This window comes from Diadema antillarum, unplaced genomic scaffold, assembly GCF_040938485.1.
Source record: "Diadema antillarum isolate AM-2024a unplaced genomic scaffold, OU_Dant_1.0 seq00001022_RagTag, whole genome shotgun sequence".
In the NCBI taxonomy this organism is placed as follows: domain Eukaryota; kingdom Metazoa; phylum Echinodermata; class Echinoidea; order Diadematoida; family Diadematidae; genus Diadema; species Diadema antillarum.
In genome coordinates, this window is record NW_027271857.1 from 444,853 (window position 1) to 467,549 (window position 22,697).

The window sequence follows — 22,697 nt, forward strand, 5'->3', positions numbered from 1 at the left end:
TCCTCCTCACATGTTTGCAAACTCCGTTTTATTCTGTGTATCAACTCACACGTGGACTACTTTTTACAGTCCTCACAAAACATACAATTAATGGGAATGATGTATGTGTAACTACATTATAAACCCCCTTTTTTAATAGTATGTTCACTAGTCATATAAACTTATTTACTCTTCTCTTTCTTTCCTATCTTGGTATGTTTGAATGGATTTCTGTCACAGACACACACACACACACACATACACACGGACAGACACACATATACAGACTCATCTCTCCTGGAGTTTTCAGCTGCTATATACCGATGAAACTACGCGTCATGATGATGGGCCCCGAAGGCCTGAACAAGACGGTCAATGAATTGAATTTGGGGGCACCGTGCTACTGAAGGCTCGCTCTTTCAACATTAGGACATACTAAACGATTAAAAGGGAAATAATATGAGAGTTAACGATAATACTGTGATATCTCTACGAAAGACCATTATTTCGTGGAAAAGAGTTCAATAATTTAGCAGCATTAAATGTCGTCAAGATCCATGGAATTCTGAATCAATAAATAATTCAAATAGATCATCCCTGAATTTGTGATTTTAGCAAATAAAAACATGTTTCTCAAATTGGAATATACATATATATATATATATATATATATATATATATATATATATACACACACATTTTGATGCTGAGATAGAAAAACAACGTTTTAGACAAGAATCAAGATGTAGTAGAGGTGGGTTTTAAGTTAGGATAAAACATGAAATTTAAATCAGGCAAATGCTTTGTTCAATCATCTCATGACCATAGAAACAGAAAAACGGGTGGTGCAGAGAGCTTGAAAATTAACACTGCAGGAATCACACAGGTGCTTATAAGGCAGTGCATAATGTATAACACACATGGAACACACAACGCACACATGATAATATACACATATGTATGTATGTATGTATATATATATATATGCGTGTATTTATATAATATATGATTATATATATACATATATATACATATATATAAATATACAGTATATATATTTAGTAAATTGTAGTCCACATGTTGGTACAATATAAAAAAACAGAACAAAACTCAAGCTCACGTTGGAACTGTTGGTATGGACAGCATAAGCTTGAGTTCTGTTCTATTTTTTTTATGTGTAGGCCTATATTGTATATACATATATATAACATTGTATACATATCTGTATATATGAATACATATATATATATATATATATATATAGAGAGAGAGAGAGAGAGAGAGAGAGGGGGGGGGGAGAGAGAGAGAGAGATCTAAAGTAAACAAAAGTAAACAAAAACACGCAGTATAATATAATTAGAAAAATAAAATTTCACTTTTACCAGTGTTGAAGAGACCCATTGACTGTTAAGTATTCTATTTCAATGCAAAAATTTTAAAACTCATTCTACTGTATAGCTCTTTTCTAATCTCAGTAGCATATTCTTGCGATTTAGAGACAAGCAATGCAAGCAGGCCAAACAATAACATTTATTTGCAATTGGGCAACTAAATCACTCTTTCAGCGCAGCATCATATCACTGCGAGAAACAAGAAGTATGGAGTCGAGTGCGTAAAGAAGACTGTACATGTTCCCTAGGAATGCTTTTGTTGGTTTGTATCTTTTATGTTCTTTCAACTAGATCGAACTTCTCCTTGCCTTTCATAGTGTTCCTCCTTCATCTATATTTCTAGTGAACCATTGCAATGGATTCCAATAAGATTGTTCTCCTCTGGAGTTAGATATTGCTGGGTGGCTTGATATTAGGATTTCTCCCGATGCGATCAACCAATGAAAACACAGGACGGGAGAACAAGGCGAGAGAGAGAAAGGGGGGGGGGGGATTCAAGAATCAAATGACTCAGTCGAAAGCTTGAGCTTGAGAAATCTCATAACACTCGCGGCACCTCATAAATATGAATAAAACAAGAAACAAAACAGTATACGAGAGAACAAAACGAAGAAACAATGCAGCCTAAAAGGAAGCTGCATGTTTTGGTAACAAGTCCCGGTGTCCAACACTTATCAAGACTCCCCAGACATCCTGTAAAATGACAGAGATTGCAGTATTATGATTTAGATTGTCGATGGTTCGCAACATTCAATGTAAAGATTTATTCTGATATTTGTGGGAACATTCCTTTGCGTTAACCAAATACTGGCTCAAAAACAATGGCCTAAATATGTTCTAAGAATTGTTTTGTTAATATAAGATTTCCCGTAGCTGTAATTATTGAGTGACAATCAATCCCTGAATAGAATACTCTACGTTTGACGCTTGAGTGTCGAGTCTTCTTTTTAGAAGAAACATTGTTTTTCGGCTTCGATCTATAGATTATATTGAAAGTTAACAAATTTGTTAATTCCTTCTCACATCCGTTCACTCACATCACTCTCTCATCTGTCGATCAGCTTAAAAAGATTCCACGTTTCCTTCCCTACGCAAAATTCTTCCTTGTATTGTACGCTAAAATATCTGAAATTAAGTTTTTCATACAATAATTTTCTTTGTTTACCGCTTCATACACACGCACTAAGACGCATGCATATATACATGTATATGCCAGCATCAACATACAACATGTGATTTTGATAGAAAACTATAAGAGATCATTACATTAACGCAATATATATTATTATCACCGCTTGAATACATCAGCAAATACGTAACTGCATCAGGAGTATTAAATGTTGGTAAGACTTTGCTGGTGCATTATAATTTTGTTGACGTGTTCGAAAAGGAAAAAGAAAGAAAGGACTAAATCTTTTCCTTGAAAGTAAAAACTACAACAGGAAGTATTGAAGGGGTGTCAGATGCAATGAAAGTGTTACAGCTGGAGTGTGGAATTAGACATTAAAGAGGTTTAGTGCTTTAATTCTGGTGGGTCCGGGTAATAAGAGTAATCAGTGACAATATAACAATGATACAAAATAACGTGAACACCTGTGGCACAAGAAGTTCATGTTAGAATACTAATGCTCCGTATATCAATATAGCGTCGCTCACAGACAGAGACGCCAACACTTGACTTTGATCAAGTTTTTGCGAGGTGGAAACAATAAAGAACAGGATAGAAGTTACGCCGGTAAGAGCATGGCAAAATAACATGGTACCACAGACAATCTCTAAACTTTGTCTCTACACGGGAAGGTTGCTCTGTTTCAGTGCTTTCAATTCACCAAACAACACATTTAAAGTGAACAGCTCGAAATGTTTGGGATCAGTGAATATCATACCATTTTCCTCCCAGAATCTGCTTAAAAGTAAGACTTTCCAATATTCTCTACATTGATCACGAAGAGTGAGAATAGGAGAGGAGCTCGAGTCTCCGGAAAGGCACAAAGAAATTACCAGACTAAATTTCAGATGTGAATTGTGTGTAATAAAGCTCGGTTCATCTAGCCGCAGTTAGCATAGGCGCCATTGTTGATACAGTGAAGGGGCTCGCCTTAAGCTCGCTTCGCAGATATTGTTTTTGGCCCCAAACAATAAACAGTCGCTCGATACATCTTCCCCTTCTCCTTCTTCTTCTCTTTATCCGCCGCTCTTCTCAATATTTCCCTCTCATATGCAGCCTAGATATTCTCATATAAAAATGGAACCATATATTGCGAGCTTCTTTTTGTTTACTATGATGGTAACTTAAGGCTACATGTTCTTCGCCATGGCGGTAAAACGTTACACCAAAGTGTTTAAAGTGGAAGGGCGCCCCTCACAATTAAAATCATCCATTTATGATGAACGTGTGGTAAAACAAAACAACATACATCCACAAGCCGTGAGACTTGCTTCCATAAAACAGTGACCTGCAGTACTAAAAATAACACACACAAACACGCATACACACATACACCCAAAAAGCTTTTTCTATGTATTGAACAAATACAATACAGTAGTGCCGAAAAACTTCTTGATATTACACTTTTAGATTAAAACGTGTTTGACAGAAGGTACTTACAAGTATCTTGAAATGTGAATGTATTAATTTTTTTTAAATGTGTGTGTGTGTATGTCTGTCTGTGTGTTTCTGTTTCATGCACAATTCTTTCCATGTGTTCATATTAGTGTCTATACTGAATATTGTCTCTAAAATGCACGTATTTAGACTTAACGATTATATTAGCATTCTCATACATTACACAGTAGTTCTCATATTTACAATAGGCACGAGGAAGCGTCAGACCTTCATTCTATCAAACAGAGTTGCAATTGGATTAACTAAATTATTGCAAGAGAGTGTTACTGAACTGTTGTAATACTTTGGAATATCAGTATTACATGTAATCATTAACACAAGTAACAATAACTGTTTAACCAGTCTTGAGTAATCGAACCCACATAAATGCCTTCCTTGCACCATGTACACAAGAGACTATCATGAAATATTTTCTTCTAAATTCGAAACATTCATGTTTCTCAGTGCCAGTGACCTCATACATGACATTTCTCAGGGTTAAACTCTGGAAGCCTCACAAGAAAATATCTTGAAAAGGAAGGCTGAGATAAAGTATCCATCAATAAACATGGCGGCGTGCATACAATCACGGATACGGATATCCAATCTAATTTCGTGCATATAAAGGAGCCTACACTTTCTTGTCATCACCACATGCTTGAGCAACAGTCTCGACTGACATTCAACGTAAACAGTTTTTCCCGTATTTCTGCTCGTTTTAAAACAACACTCATCATCTGAATGTCATTCAAAATTCAGATATCACATGAAGATTTTATTTAAGTCCACAGTTATTGAGTCATTTTCGTCCCACGAGTTTGTTAATTTCCACGAAGTGACCCTATACCCTCCATACGTCTTTATCTTTTAGTCCAGACCATGGTTTACGTTTGGTTGGATCCAAGCTGAAGGGATATTGTTTGGTCCCTTGATACCAATCGATTAGACCCCGCGAATGAGCGACGTGTTGCGCTTTTGTTCGCGCTTTTTTAATTTCCTCCCGCTCAATTAGCGCGCGGGATCCCGAGTTGGGATCCTCGGGGAGGCCATTTCCTCTCTACAAATCACGCGGGAGGAAACGTCTTACAAATAGATGCAGAAGGTCAGACATGAGTTCTTCGTCTTCCCATCATTCTCATAGCATTTCTTTGTTCCGTCCATGGGCAAGATGTAAAAAGGTACGAGGTATACCATAAACCGAAGTGTCCTGAAAGAACATTGAGGAACTCTTATACCATTCATGTTTGTCAAACAACTCAGGCTTGCATCTAAAATGGGTTATATGCTGCAAGGGCCAGTCCACGTTACCTCTGCCCTAATTCTGGCTATCAGACCATTAAGATATTCATTGGCATTTGACAATGAAGAGACAGCGGGAGCGAGGGAGAAGGAGAGAAAGTGGACAATGATACCGAGAGAAGCGGCGAGGCAGGGGTAACGACTAACATTGAGATAGGCTCACAAAAAGACATTCATATCTACCAGAGAGGAGCTTTCAGATGGGAAAGTAGGAAGGGAACAATATTTGACTGCTACTGTTTGTCGGCTTCATTTTCCTCCCGACAACTCAATGTGTTCATAAAAATCATAGTTTCTGGAGCGAATTTCCGGTTTGCTCGATCAGCTCCTTTTGGCGGGAATCGCTCCCCGCTGCGCTGTCCTTTGCCAGTACTGTGCGTAGACGATCGCGTTTCACCCAGGGTGGGCGGTTTTTATTCTCAAATTCTTAGAATCACCATGTTCTAACGAAACGAGAAGAATAGATGGAAAGACCTTTGTACTCCCTGAAAATAGAATCTATGTATGATGTTTTACTCGTGTATTGGATTTTGTTATAGAATGGATTGATAGCTAAACAGTTTCCTCCCGTTTCGCGTCGCATAAATACATTCTTATTCAAATTTGATCAACGTTATAACATATTGAACCACCTATCATACACAAAGTAGCAGAAATGTAAACTATGAATATGATGTAATGAAGTACATTAATGAACTGCTGAAGAGTGATGTGGGAGAAGTTAGGACAATCAAAACGACAAATTAGTGATAGCAGTCCTCTCCTCATGCTTACTACAGTGTTTTTCAGCCAAATATGAACAAATTTCTATACATATATATAAATACACATTGTTCATGCATATTTAGTTTTGCGTTGTCTCGGTGTTATGCGCATAATAATAATATGTGCATTCTCGTATTAAACAAAAAATTCACCTTCAAGATGTAAAATTGTATCACTTATCATACTTCTATACCTTGTACTTTGCATATCACTTAGCTGTAAGATTAAAACAGGAGCAGCTGCAAAACGAAACTAAAGAAAACGAATGTGGGATCAGACGAAAGGGAAAAGAAATAGGAAAACAGAAACAAGATTTGATGCAACCAAGGATGACAGTCGTGATGAAAAAAAAATGAAGAAATAAAAAAAAAGATTTAAATCAACTATTGACAGACTACATTGGCCGAATTGGCCATGTCCCCTGACATGACCCCTCATTCCGAAGGTTTGCTTCTTTGGCTAGTTCATTTTCGGTATTTCGAACCTTATTTAATTTTTCGGATAAACGAACCTCCGGATTAGCGCACCTTACTTTATTTTCAGATTAACGAACCTTCGGAATAAGGAGCACAATTTCATTTCCGGATAATCGAACGTTTGGAATATCAAAGGAACATTATTTCACTGTCGGATTATCGAACCTTCGGAATAAATAACGAACTTTATTTCATATTCGAATTAACGAGCTTTTGGAATAAACGAACCTTATATTTATTTCATTTTTGGATAAACGAACTTTCGGAATAACGAGAATAACGAACCTTATTTAATTTTCGGATTAACGAACCTTCGGAATAGGGTAATTCCATGGAAATTGTTACCGTAGGATGAAATAAAGAGCAAGAAATAAGTTTGTTTTACCCTAGAAAGTATTCAGAAAGTGTCATAATTATCAAACTGATATGATAAAAGAAATGTGGTGCAATTTGAAAAAAAAAGTAGCCATTGAAACTGTGTCTTTTCAAAGCATTGCAGTAAAATTCAGCATGATTTGCATGTATTTCTTTTGAAGTAAACATTTATTTTCATTGTGAAATGACTTTCAGATAATTTTGTATGATACAATAAAGCTAAGGGTTCATTTTCATATCATCATTATCGGTACCGGAAGGAAATAATTAATTTCTGAAAAATGAGTATTACAGTATTTTGTTAATTTCCACCTCAATCAAAGTTTTATCTTTTAGTCGTAATAGGTTTATTTCAACGTTTTAGATGTAAATGTCCTTATAGGGCGCTGTATTTTGGTCGAATATTGTTCTAAATTTAAATGCAAAGCATGATATCACAAAAAATGTCAAAGAAGGTTTTTGTTTTTGTTGTTGCAAATTTACATACACACACACACACACACACACACAATCCGTTACGGACATCACATTACCACCGTATTATTGACATTGCACATATTTTGTATGGCACGTGATGAAAATACAATCTATAGCTACAATAATTGCCGGTAAAAGTTTAATTCGACGCTGCAATATTGATATTTGTCGTAATGAATGCCCTATAGCCCTTACACCAATATCAATTTGGGGCATTTCTTCCCAAAAAATGTAAATGCATTGTTTGAATAAGGTTTTACTAATCCTATATGGGCTTCTATACGATCTTATTATCTACCCGTACTTACTTCTGCCGTAAAACTCACAGGCATGGCTGCGAACTTTGTGTAAAAGCAACAGCGTATCAAGCTCAGCAGTTACAAATCGAGTTGGCAAGAATGACTATTGTGTGTCAAAACACTGGTGGAGAAGAGAAATAGTCAAACACATCCATGGACAAGATCTTTTGCACAATGTATGGTAAGTTGCTATCTGAATTGTCTGTAATCAAAACAGTCAAACCTCAATATCTGTCCTTGTTGCGACCGGCAGGCATCTGGAAAAATGATTTTACCGGATAATCGGGGGTATGTAGGCCTACATATGGCATTATTATACTATTCACTACAATGATTCACACGATATTTTCATGTTCCATAATTCAAATACGCCTTCCTCTTGGTATTTGCTCCTTGTATAGCGATAATGATTATTTTAGGTGGTAGAAAGTTATATTGTATCATAGAGATCAACATTTATGTCCTGAATTAGTATTACTTTGAAAAATAATCACGTGTTTTGTAGTTTTAGTAATGTTCTCACTGAAAATGCAAAGATAAACATGCGTGCCAGTCCATGTCTGATGGATAAAAGAGAAATCCAGTAAAGCGATTGTTGGATAACTGAGATCGGACTGTATATGAAAAAAAGATTATGAAATCTCTGAAAATACAAGGATTTATGAATTTCTTTGAGAGCAGTGAAAAAAAAGCAAGTTTTAGAACAGGATGAATTCAAAGCATTATAGACCCTCTCCCACAATGAACAACAGGAAGCGCTTTGTAGCTTCTGATGTAGAAGCAAAAGAAACGACATTCTCTTTAAACATACTTTTAGTGGAAAATTGAGCAAAGAAAACGGGATTCCATCTGTTTAAACATACTTTTCTAACACTTGAAAAGACTGTGTATATTATTATAACAGACTAAACAAGAAAAGAAAAATAAATCCTCCATTGTGTAAAAGGACACATTAAACATTTTTTAACTATCATGCATTAGTCTCAATCAAAATAGAAGTTGTTTGTTTGTGCACAACTTAGATACATTGTGAATAGACAATGTAATATCCGTAACATTTCTTTAATATTACATTTTGAGTTATTATGAGTTTGAATATCATTTTAAAAAGTCAAAAGGTCGATCTATATGGCATTTATACAATATTACTCCATTGCAAACATAAAACAAGTCGTTTACATGCCAACATGATGGAAAAGTCAACAAACTAATAAAGTAGGGGTACATACAGAACATTTATGTGTATAAATTACCATTAAGGTGAAACGAATCAAAAATATGAATTACAATCCCCACTACTTAATGACAATAGACTAATCTATAATGTCCATAACGCCGCAATCATGGCTCTAAAATAGAGGATAAATGTAACTTTATTCTATTAGATATTTCCGTACCTTTCAATTCATATGCCACAGGTTGGTCTATGTGCTGATAAACTCACGGAATTTTCAATGAATGTATAGGCATGCAAAAAGTCGTGTCCAAAATGTAATGTCCGTAACGGCAAACATTATGCAGTAATTGCCACATGATGTCCTGAAATGGGTTGAAACTTCCACTGTGTATAATTTAGGATAATATCTTTTTGATTCCGTTGTATGAATTCAGAATGAAAACGATTTGTTACCTTAGTAACCTTTTGAAGTTGCAAGAGTTATCTGAAATGTAATGTTCGTAACGCTGGAACCGACCAAGTAATAACAAATCATGAGAATAACGCCACAAATTTATGTTCCTTTCACAGGGCTCGTCAGGGCTGCTTAGATTTTACATCTGCATAGATACTTTTGTGATTTACTACTACTTCAGGGAAAAGTCACAGGAAGAAATATATTTGAACAAAGAGTCTTCTGAATATTTCAGGTTGAAGGTGACAAAGACTGCACCAAATGAATTAGTCCCAAATTATCATTTGTATCATGTATGTGGTATCCTGTAAGTATTCATGCATGCTCATGATTTTTTATCATGGCTACTATTAAACACTGATTAATTTGGTGCTTATTAACGTTGATGTAGGGTGATTTGTCAATCAGTTGCAATAACAACCAACTAGACGCAAAAATGTTTAAAAATCTTATTTTTCTGGAACATGTGGACACAGACAGAACTTATTCGTGGAGGAGGACATATACCACAACGTATAACTCTTTAATATCATGTACCAAGAACAGGTCTGAAAAAAATTTTTCTCGTGAGTAAAATGAAAATTGATCGGTTATCTTAAAAAAAAATGTGGATACCAGACCAGTTCAGCACCTAGATCACACAGTCACTAATTTGTCTCACACTCTAAACCTTTATAATTCCAAACCTTTTTGTCTGCCTGATTCCCCCCCCCCCCATTATCACTTATCGACTTCCCTAGTTATTCTGTTTTTAGACTAAGCAATCAGGATGGAATTCCCCTCCAAAATGCCTGTCGATAAAGAGGGTAAATCTAAGAAAAGGAAAAAAATCCGGTTTTATCGAAATCAGATATGAATATACTATACTTAATTCGATGTTTATATCGTCTGAGCAAATAATGTTCTTTAGACCAGTGTACCGCTGTTTCGCGAAAACTGTCATATGAAAGTTTAAAAAAAAGTTCATGATATCATTTTCAATTGGGATGAAAATACTGGTTCCATGACATTTGCTCATGCGACAATTGTTCCCATGAAATATCTGCACGATAAGCCAAACATAAATTCTACGCATAAACATAAACCTAACCCTAATCCTAGTCCTCACATCAAACTAAACCTAAAACCCTATCACAACCCTAACCTTAACCCTAAGTACTTGGAGAGAAAAAAAAAGGAAATGTTGGGCAACTGTCGCAGGAGCAAATGTCATGTCACCGAAAATACTACCACTCTAATTGTTTGATTTGATTCCTTTTAAGTTCTTTAAAGTCAACTTGAGTGGAAGCGGACTTCAAGCAAAATTCCCAACGATTCCAGGTGATTCCAAACAAAACAAAAGTTCTTATAGTTTATCTTTCTCGTGTATGTTCTTACCATGTTTGATCCACTAACCAAGATACTTATATTTGTAAGTAGATATGTATAAAGGAACATAGTTAATAAGCTCACACAATGTCAAAGAAATAAATATCTCGTAAGCTGTACGTCAAGACGCATTGCAGAAAACGGTCACCTACAGTGAGTCAACGATTGAGGCATGTAGGAATTTCACCAAAAATCCAGAATTGTTGAATTTGTTGGAGACAAAATATTAAAAAAAATCGTCGAGGAAGTGATGACTATCATGTCATTATATCAAAAGTGAAAGAGCCACCCACTGCGAACTTGTCCAACAAGCGTTTCTCGCATCGTTGAAGGAACCTCAGATCGTTATCCAGCGGGATCGTATAGTCTGATTTGAGCTGATGTTAGATTGAAAGATATCTTACTGAAAAACCAAAAATGATGGAGTAATTTCAGTGATTGAAGGATATAACGATGGAGGGATTTAGAGATTGATTTTGTTTTAACCCTCTACATAGGAGAGATCCTAACTAAATCGTGAAAATACATGAAGGTAGCCAGTGTCTGGTGTTAAACGTGAGCTGTTCCTTGATTCGTGATCTTAGTAGATATTGCCAGTGGAAGTAACAAGAGGTGTGCTCAGGGTCGACACTTGACGAAATCAAAAATTTACAATGTTGTGAGAGTGGCTAAAATTTGACAGATCATCATCTGCCAATGCCTCTTTTTTCATTATGGTTATAGTAGGTACTGATAGTGGGAGTAAACCTTAAAACCGATCTTTTTTTTTTTTTTCTAAGTCTCGAATTTCATTATCAACTGCGGGTATCGACTGACATTGCATGTTATATTTGCGCATGAATTGTAGTAATACTGGTATCTAAATCACGTTGCTCGGAACTCGTTGGAACATTTTGAGCAATGTCAACGGATTGTTCATGATAAACACTATCTATGCTATTTATATAGCAAGACACATAATAACTTTTCGTCTCATCATGAATTGTAGGCATCCTTGATTATGGATTAGTTTTTCTACCGCAGATGCAATAAATATGACGGGCCTAAACAATGAGCGCATCACGTTTTAGACGACGCTGCCTCGAGTTATAGGCACGATTTGGTTGGTAAAAGGAGGTGGGTAAGAGACCTCCCCGCCTGTGGGCTTGTGCAGCCAGCGAGCCCGGCCAGTCAACACCGTGAGATTAGCGTGACGGACCTAGGCCCTTAATACCGGGCCGTTGGGAACGGAGAGGAAAACCTTCGCGCCTTCGTGCCACTGTGAAGACAACTTTCCTAATGAGTCAAGAAATCCGTGGTGTACCCTTTTCACAGACTCATACGGCTGGAATGTGGCTATGAAACGTGCGAAAAGTCAAGGTCTCTTTCTTAAAAACTAAACTTCCTTTGTTTTCCCCATCTCGTTATCGTCGTTGTGTACTTTTCTTCTGCCTTTTATATAACATTGTTATGTGAATGTTCGTTCTCGTCCGGATAGCTTTTCCAACATTCTCTTAAGTTCATGCGCTGCTCACCTTTCCTTTCCCATGTCCACTCCTTTTTTCTCGCGATTCCTATCATTTCCTTGCTGTTTTTATTATCTTCCTTTATTTTCTTCATAGTTGAAGTAAGCCTATATGCCCATATCATTGATCATACTATACGTTTTACTGGCACTCCAATAACTTTGTGTTAAATTCATAGAACTTGGTATTTACGACATCAGAGTCTTAACATATCAATTTAACAGTGCATTTTTCTTGATATCACCTTTTTAAAAACTTTCTTTCTCTTTCTTTGACGATATTCTCTCACTACGTAAATTGTCATGTGTGCAAACTTAAACACCTCAAGTATCAAATGACCTGATCCACAAGAGATTTGAAAGTGTTTGCACAATTGAGGAATCTATTTGCCGTATTTATTAAGTGGTCTGACTTCTGTTTTCCTTCTCTCTATCAAGAGGTAAGACTTTACCTGGGATACTTCAAGAGTCGGTTTAGGGACCACCAAACTTACCAAGGCACGCGATATCATCTCTCTTTAGTTTTGCCTGGCGATCTCAGACTATAAAATTACTGACAAAGACAAACGAGAAACTAATTGCATTGGTCTACAGTTTCCCTTGGTATGGCAACCGAATACACGAGCAGGACACATTCTGCGCATAACTCTCACCTTTCGGCCTCCAGGGGGCCTACTTCACGGTTGACTTGCGGAATAGGTCATTGTTCATCGACGAAAAGTTTCGGGCCGACCGAGTGATGAGAGAGATCGCATAATGATAGAGGGTTGCTCAAAACGTGTTTCTCCCTTCCCAGTGGCAATGGTCTGATAATTGACTTAAACCTCGGCGTTTATCGCATGATTTCTAAATCTACATCTCAACTTCCTTTCATGTAGCATTAAGCAATTTTGTATATCACATGCTCTTCATTGGACGATTTATTCTTTGAAGATTTCATATAGTTTCGTCCTCTCTTTCTTAGATGGATTGTTACGTCATGTTGTATCACAGCTTTCAAGTTTAAACAGTATTCGGCTTAGTGTTTTGAGATACTGTAGGCCTATCTATATAATTTCTTTATCACTTTCATTTAATCAGCCTTTCCAAGCCAACTCCGGTTTGGAATATTAAGATACGCCTATAAAACAGTCGAAGGCAGTTACATGCTTTCTGGTACTAGACTTTCCTTATTTCAGAAAGGCAATAATAATTACTATGGTAATGAGTTATCACAGATAAAGTCTATCAAAGCGCGTGTAATCAACGGAAATATAGCATTGTGCTTTACATGTATAATGAAAAAATCAACAAAATTACTAATAGTTGACAACATTGTGCAATGATTCCCGTTGAGAAATTGAAATAAACCTTCCAACCAACATGACTAACAATAGACATGATAGATAAGAATTTTTATATATTATACTGATGGTATCGTGGTAGTAAGAATCGTGGTTTATAGGGTGTGAGAAAGCAAATGGAAATTAAAGGACAAGTTCACCTTCATATGTGGATTGAGTGAATGCAGCAATATTAACAAATTAGCAAGAGTTTGAGGAAAATCGGACAATATGTTTATAAGTTATGAATTTTTGAAGCTACTACTTAGTCACTGCTGGATGAGAAGACTACTACAGCTTGTGATGTCACATGTATACAACGATATAAAGGAAATATAAAGAAAATTCAAGATAGGCCCTATTTTCACTTTTCTCGTTTAATAAAAGAACACTTGACTTCCCTCTTTCAGAAGGCAAGGGGAATAATATTACCCTTAACATACGTCAGTGACGAGTCAAAGAAATGTGCACTTTTTCAAAAAGTAAAATTTTGTGAAATTCTCTTTATGTTTTCCTTATATAGTTGTACGCATGTGACATCATACACTGTAGTAGTCTTCTCATCCAGCAGTGACTGTGCAGATACTTTAAAAATTCATAAGTTTTGAACGGATTGTCCGATTTTCCCCAAACTTTCGCTGATATTAGTATATTGCTGCATTCACTCAATCCACATGTGTATGAAGGTGGACTTGTCCTTTAAAATCAGATGATGACCGTGCTATTACACTTGACACAACCAAACAATAATAATAATAATAATAGTGGCTACTTGTATAGCGCACAGGTCCACTTTTCAGTGCTCATGGCGCTTCAAAATGAAAAGATATCATATATTTACATGTATATACATATTCAAACATTTCAACAAAGAAGAAAATGGTAAACAAAGACAAATATATACCAAATAAAGAATACAACATATACCAATTAAAAATACAATATTGATCCAATATTAATGACATACAGCAATTACAGTCCTCAGTATGAAAGGAACAGATAAGTTTTAAGTTTGGATTTGAATGACTCTGTAGATGACAGTTCCCTTAACTGAAGAGGTAACTAATTCCACAATTTTGGTCCCATAACGGAAAAAGCACGATCACCATACCCATGTTTTACTCTGGGTGTTTGGAGTAAGAATGTATCTGATGATGAACGTAGCCTTCGTGTCCGATTGTATGTTTGTACAGAATTACTTATGTATATGGGGGGAAAAGAATGAACTTAATGATGTACTGATAACAGAATCTTGAAAATAATCCTTTTTTCTACAGGTAACCAATGTAAGGAACGGAGAACTGGTGACATGGAATCAAACTTATTAGTAAAAGTTAACAATCGGGCAGCAGAATTTTGCAACCGTTGAAGTTTTGTGACATCATTTTTTGGAAGATTACACAACAATGAATTCGAAAAATCCAACCGAGAAGAAATCAAAGCATGAATAAGTATCTCAGCTGCAGATTTAGACAGATATTTCCTTATGAAACTTAAATTACGCAACTGATATCGAACATTCCGCTGAATATGAGTTACATGACTTCGAAATGACATTTCCTGGTCAAATATGACACCTAAATTACGACGATGTAATGCAAGTGCTACCGATGTTGACATGACATGACTGATAATCAACTTTGCTTAACATATGCTTTGATCCCAATAACAGAAACTCAGATTTATCATCATTTAGTTTAAGGCCATTGGATGTAAGCCAGATTTTCAGGCCTTGCAAACATGTTTCGAATTTTGCAATGGCGGATGACAATGAAGACACAGTGGGTTTAAAAGACAAATAAAGTTGTATATCATCCGCATAACAATGATAACTAATACAATGCTTGCGAAATACTTCACTAATTTGGTTGCATATACAGAGAAAAAAGCAGCGGGCCTCCAACAGATCATTGAGGTACACCAAACTTTGTCATAGTTTTACAAGAGGCAGAATCACCAATTCTGACATAATGAGATCGATCACATAAGTAGGATATACACCAATCAAGAACAGTTCCTTTGATGCCCAAATATCTCAATCGTTGAATCAGAATAGCATGATCGACTGTGTCAAAAGCTGAGCTCATATCAAGCATGATAAGAGCAGTGATGTTACCACTATCTAATTCTCTGAACACAATACCTAATAAGTTGACTAACAGTGTTTCTACACTATGACCAGGCTTGTACGCAGATTGAAATGAATCAAACAATTCATTATCTTGCAGATACATTGTCAGTTGTGAGAAAACAACCTTCTCAAGCAATTTACTTAAATAAGGTAAATTTGAAATTGGGCGGTAATTTCTTAGACACTCCTGATGTAAGCCTGCTTTTTTTCAAAGTTGGATGAATAACTGCTTTTTTACACACCTGTGGAACTACACCTAATCTCAGGCTAGCATTTATGATTCTTGTGATAATGGGTGCTAAAACTCTGCCCCACTTCTTAACCAAAGCTGTTGGGATCGGATCAAGTTCACATGATTTGTTAGGTGAGTTCTTAATAAGCTTTTCTATCTCATTAACAAGTGACAGACGGAAACTCAGTCAATTCTGACTTGACTTCACATACAATGTCATTTGGCTGTTCACAACGAGTTGGGAAACTCCGTTGGATTGCCACAATTTTATCAATGAAATATTGATTAAAACAATCATCTAACTCAACTTGATCACCATGAGTGAGATGTTCTGGTAAAGGAGATCGCTGTTTTCGGTAAAGTAAAGCATTAGCAACTGTGTACAACTTCTTTGTATCTTTCCCACAATCCGTAACCTTTTTGAATGATATTGTAACTTAGCATCTTTAATCAAGGCATTTACACATCGACTTTGTGCATGATACATCTGCTTGTGAATCTCCAGTTTTGTGGACCTTGACTTCCTTTCTAACTGTCTACGAAGCAGTTTTGCTTGAGCTATTTCTGGGGTATACCATTCCGTATTGGGGTGTACTGTGACCTTGATTCGTTTCTCAGGTGCCAACTTATCAAGGGTGGCAGTGAGTAAGGTGTTATTCAAATTCACTTCATCATCAACATTATTACTTGAGATTCAGCTGATCAAAGAGACTTAACATGAGTATCAGCAACAAACAAACAAACAAACAACTCGAAATAACTACATGTAACTTTTCCTGGTTTAAACTTGAGACGACATACCATAGTTAACGAAATAAGATTGCTTTCACTTTATATTCATGTATATGGAATTCTATTTTTGTCATTCATTTTAGGCAGAACTCTGGTCACATTTCAGACGAAGTCATCGTATGTCCAGTGCGTTGAAATGGAAAAGGACGTTGCAGGTATGTTTCTCTTGTATGTACGCGGTCCAAACAAACTTTTTGTGTTTTTTTTTTCTCAAGGAAAAAACTACAATATACACCTTGACATTAGGCATGACTTTCATTCGACACTCATTTGATATCATTTTCATGAAAGAGTTTCAAACCCTTGATTAATGACTTCAAAATATGTTTTGAATTCACTTTCTTTTCAGCAGATGTATCACTTTCCTGACATTATTATCCCAGAGGCAAGCATGAAATATGCACTCTGCTTTTTAGTGACAAAGATAAGTATTAACCGCGAATTCGTCTTCGAGTCATGCAGCACACCTTGCAATAAACAAAGCCACCTTGCACCAAGGTCTATGTCACCGAGATAATGGAAGAAAGTTCCATCTCCTGATATTCTCGGATGCATTTTTCTTCTTTTACCGCGCTCGTATGACTACAGAAACACTACTCGGAAACATAGGGTTGCGTCCGTGATTATGTAACAACATTTTTTCTCTAATCCGACATCATTATATTTTTAGATATGAAAATGCAAAGCTAAAGTCATTATCGTCCCTCCAAGAAAGCGGTACAGGGTTGATAAAGCTTTAGGTATTGTGTGATAGTAAATTGAAAGCCGTTTTACCCATTCACATTGTATCGTTCACAGCAAAGTAGCGCCTTGTCATAGTTCCAACGAACAAGTCGGTAAATTATCACGCTGTTGCAAACACTGGCCTACTGCGACATAATTCTCTTCCCTTTAACCCAAATCTAGTCCTTGGTAAGTATGTTTTGCGGAAGAGCAATAACGTTTAGAGACGTTGGTCTTGGTAGGGTTAAAGTGATATAAGTCAAGAAAGGAGAATCAAGCCACTGTGGTTTGAAGGCGTCAGCGGATCGATGATGAAAGATGGGCGAAAGAGTGTCAATATCATCGCGTCGACAAAGTTACAGCTAGTTGATGAAATGTGGCTGACAGCATTGCTTCGAAAGGAATCAAACGGTGTTTTATACTCAAAAAGAGAGAAAAAGATGGAGCGAGGGAAACATAATGCATTCTCTTCCTCCTTACAAGATGACGATCGAGTTTGATTCTATAATGACAATGTTTCTTGTGTAATGACCGAATATACGCCTCCGCAGCGACAAAAATGTAAACAGAAGGATTAAAAATAAAGGATGCCACTTTGAATTTTCGAGGTTGATTTTATCTTTTTTTTTTTTGAAGGGGGAGGGGGGGTAAAATTTCGACGATACGTAATGATGACTTGTGATGTTATTTTGATGACAAATAAAAAATTTTTTTTTCATCAATCAGGTTTACTCATTGACGGACATGCAACTTCTTTTTATTTTCTGCTGTCTTTCAGAATATACTTTGAGTATAAAATCAGTGTGCAGTTACTGCAGTATATGTTTTAAATTTCGCTCATAGTGCATGAAAAAATACAATCGATATCATGAAGAAGAAGAAGAAGAAGAAGAAGAAGAAGAAGAAGAAGAAGAAGGAGAAGAAGAAATCAGAAAGCGTGGCTGGTGTAGAGTGTCTACAAATCAGCTACTTGTCTTGAATATCGTTGACCCTATAAAAGGTGGAACACTAGGGACAACATCACGAAAAAAAAAATACGGGTCTCACGCTTATAAATAATTTACCATAGAGACGTGTGTTGAAACGAAAAAAGAAATGCAAAAAAAAATTAAGCTATATTCGTATGTAGTCGCTGTATAAGAAAATCAACTCGTTTAAATTCAGTCATCAAATAAGCGAAGGGTTTTTTTCTGCTAAAACTCTGTACAAACTCTTTTCACTAAGAAATTCCAAATATTTAGTGCACCTATACACAAACAAAATTAATCCCTCTAAATTTCAAGATGAGAAATTCTGACATCCATATCAGATGAAAATCTCCCTCCCTTACAGAGAAAATCTCCCTCGTCAACCGCAACCAAACTTGAAGTTTGTACATAACTCACACGGCTAATTTTTCATGGACTTCCTTTCTTGCTGACTTTAGTATGCTTGGTCCAAATTTGTGAAGGGGCAAGGGCAAGTCCATTTTATTTGCAGGTGTGAGACAGGGTCTAAGTTTCACCATGATGCACCTCCACACAATATTTGAAGAAAATCGATCAAGAATTTTCCATGGTAGAGTACATATAAAAAATAATATATTGTGACTGTCTTTGACGCTGACTTCAGTCACGAATCCTGCATTGCTAACTTATTATATAGGTAATAATTATCATGAATGACGTTTTTACACCTTTTATTGCTCTACGGCGAATTTGAATGCCGATTTTTAATTTTTGGCTGCTATCTTGTGATCCTAGATTACTATTTTGAATTTTTGGTTGACATGACATCAAATTAAAATAATGAACTTATACTCCTGCATGTAAAAGTGCGAAATTGGGCGGGAAAACCTTTAAAACAAGGTAGGCCTAACATTTAATCCAACCGGAACTTTTGTAGACAGTAATGCGGCAATTGAGAATTGGGTGCATAAATGCATTTAAAAATATTTGAAGAAAAACAGACTTATATAAAATGAATACACAGGTATTGGCCTACGTCTGTATAAGGTTAACATGCGTCTCTTAACTTGCGTCTGTCTAATCAGTGATGCACAGGCTACCACAGCATCATTTATCTCTGCACCTGTTGTTGATATGGCAACCACAACAATCACGCAGTCTTCATGAAAGCTAAAAAAGTATGTAGCGAGATTTGTCATGATGCATCACCTGTCTATAGAGAACGCTATAACAAATTGTGCGAACTGGTACATTGATGTCGTGGGCAAGGATACTTTCTCTAAGAAAAAAAAATTAAGGCTTGACAAGGAAGTTTCTTTTGGCCTTGAATATTTTTCAAAGCGGCAGTTGCAATTGCTTGTATTATCGCAGACTGTATAGTGGACTGCACTTTGTAAACGTGCTTTGAACAAGGTCTCCCTCTTCTCACTCTCACTCTGTCTGTCTGTCTGTCTGTCTGTCTCTCTGTCTCTCTCTCTCTCCATCTACTATGTACTACACGAATAATAGATAGATAGATAGATAGATAGACAGACAGACAGACAGACAGACAGATTGATAATTCATAGGACGCCCCTCTCTCTCGTCATGGAAATACAAAATGTGGTCTACAAGTCAGGACTTTTATTAAAAGAGTGGTCATTTAGTAATAAATCCCATGAAATACTGACTGTGACCTTCTGCATTGAATTAAATGCTATCACAAAGTCACAATTTGATTATTTCAAAGAGAAAAAAGGCAGTCTTACCAGATACCATTGTGGCAATGTCTCGAATGTAAATCCAGATGAAATTCCTTGTCTGCACCGAATTGTCTCCATAATGATCAAGTTTCAAGCTGCTGCTCCTCGTAGTTATCTGGCCTTCGACATATTTCCATCTCCTGCATATTCCTTGCTATCCTTCAATAATATTCTATCACGTCGAAACTAATTTCGGCTTTTTCTTCGGTTCAATACAGAAATCGCTTTGGTCCTTCAGTTACTGTGAACGAATCACAGTGTTATCGTTCTTCTAAATATTACTCCGAGTTGGATAAAGCAGACTGACATACAGCTCGCAATCTCGCATAGACATGAAAATGATGTGCATCTTAACTTGGATGCTTGAAAAATGTTTAATTCTACATATCAATTCGGCTCATTTTGTACTACAAGAGTATCAACAAGAGTGGTGGCACAAACTACCGTAAAACGTGTTTCCTGTATATGGTAACCATAGTATTCGATCAAGTTTCGATTCCGTTTGAAGAACTACAACGCGGAAGTGTAGGAATGGTTTTCATTTGACGCTATCAATGTAGACACGTCGGGGTATATTCCTCGGGCGTTACTGCACTAATGAGGTGGAAAAATTTGTGATAACGTAAAGGTATTGATTATTCCCGACATCTGTGTGCGTGACTCTCTAGACCTTGATACACACTGCGCAGGTTCGGTCGCTCTACAAGAAAGTTACCGAATCGAATTCATATCTTGCTCCACTATCTTTAATCCAAAATAAGATATCGTGCGGATGCCTCTTTGCTGGTAACAGCCAACTCCACAACTGAACATTGCCCAATCCATCCACGCTCAAAACAATACAGTACTTAATCCTACCGGGCGGTGGTTGTCGCCTCTTTTCCAAAAGTTCCATGTTGGCATGACCGCTATGAGAGGATCCGTGATGTCCTTATTTTAACACCAGTTGACATTGCTGATTTACGTGATACATTGTTTAAAGTGATCATTTCCGCGACGCGTTAAAGAGTCACTATATTCCTCATATCTGAAGGGAGTGCAGTGTTTGGTTTTTGAAAGCTTTCCTATAATGCCTGGGTTATCTTCGCGCAGGGATCATTAACCAACATAGACCGCTGTATTTACCAAGGCATTCCTCGCTGGCGTGTTAGCCCACCCTGTTCACATCACAGAATAAATCCATTTGTCTTTTCTGTTGACTGTGAGATTACTCGTTTTTTTTTTTGGTGTGGGGTGGAATTTCAATTTTGTCTTTGTCCTCTTGCTACTTGGTTGATTGCTGATTGTAATGTAGGATTCTAGAAATCTTATGATTTTGGATGTCTTTAAAAGATAATCCAAATACGCCTACTCAATAAGCCCACATCACTTTTTAGGGAAAACAAAAACACAGTGGACAACACAAAATACTGAGATCATGAACTGGTGTTCTGGACATTATTAGTCTGCTCCGTTCTCATTTGCGAATTAGCTTTCCCTTTCGAACCTAAGTCGAGCAGCTACTTTCCATGACGTCACCGGAAAACTGTGAAGAGTTCAAAAGTGTGCGTTGTAGAAACTCATGGTAGTGCAAAAGAAACTTGGATGGATTGTGTACTACTACTACTACTAATAATAATAATAACAACAACAACAACAAAATGACGAAACTTATTTTTGTGCCATAAAAAGGAAAATATTATGTTATTCCTGGCTGGATAACTTCAAATTAATGACCAATCAGATGTGATTATGAAGATTTCAGACTGTGGCATTATTGCATTTGAACCAAAAACAAAACAAAACAAAACAAAAACCTAACAACCACAACAACAACATGAGGTGATGACACATAATCACCTCACTATTTGTATATTGATATGACTGTTCAAGAAATGTTTCCATAAAACAAGTGAAACTTGACAATTTCATAACTTCCCAATTTTTTTCCGATTTTGATAAAATGTTACTAATTGTCCTTGTAAAATGTTATCCTTTCTTGTCAGAAAACTTTTAACTGGTCCGGATGTCCTACTTGAATGCTCATTGTCTATCTAACGCACTTTGGATTTAGTTATAAATAGCAATATGCCAGAAAAGGAGAACAGTGACCGGGCCATATAGGTTTTGTGCTGAAAGAAGGGACCAAATACGTAATACCGAACTGTCTGATTTTATGGACAACATTAAATATCGATGAAAGCACAGATACAAAAGACTGGGGTTTTCCAGAACTCCTTACTTAGGGAAATTACATTATTATACACGTTGTAGATAACGCAAAACCAGAGATGTTCACATCAAGACGGAGTCTAAAATTAGCCATAAAAACTTACCAAAAGTTTTTACAATATTTGCAATTTGGAGAAAATCCGAAGCCCAAAACGAACCTTTGTAGTTATTGTTGATATCTATTCTTAGGACACTAAAACTTTTTCAGACTGAATTAATTCATGCATCGATGACAACATCAGTCTTAATCCCGATTGACGAATAAAAATGGTCATTTCGCTTTGAGACTTGAATGGATTAAATTTCAAGTGAGATTTGGTAGCAGCGGAGACTTTGTCGTTCAAACATCGCGTTAGTAAACACGTGTGTAACCTATATAGCTTATGACTCACAAAAAGTCCTTCGGTCTAATAGGAGAAAAAATAGCA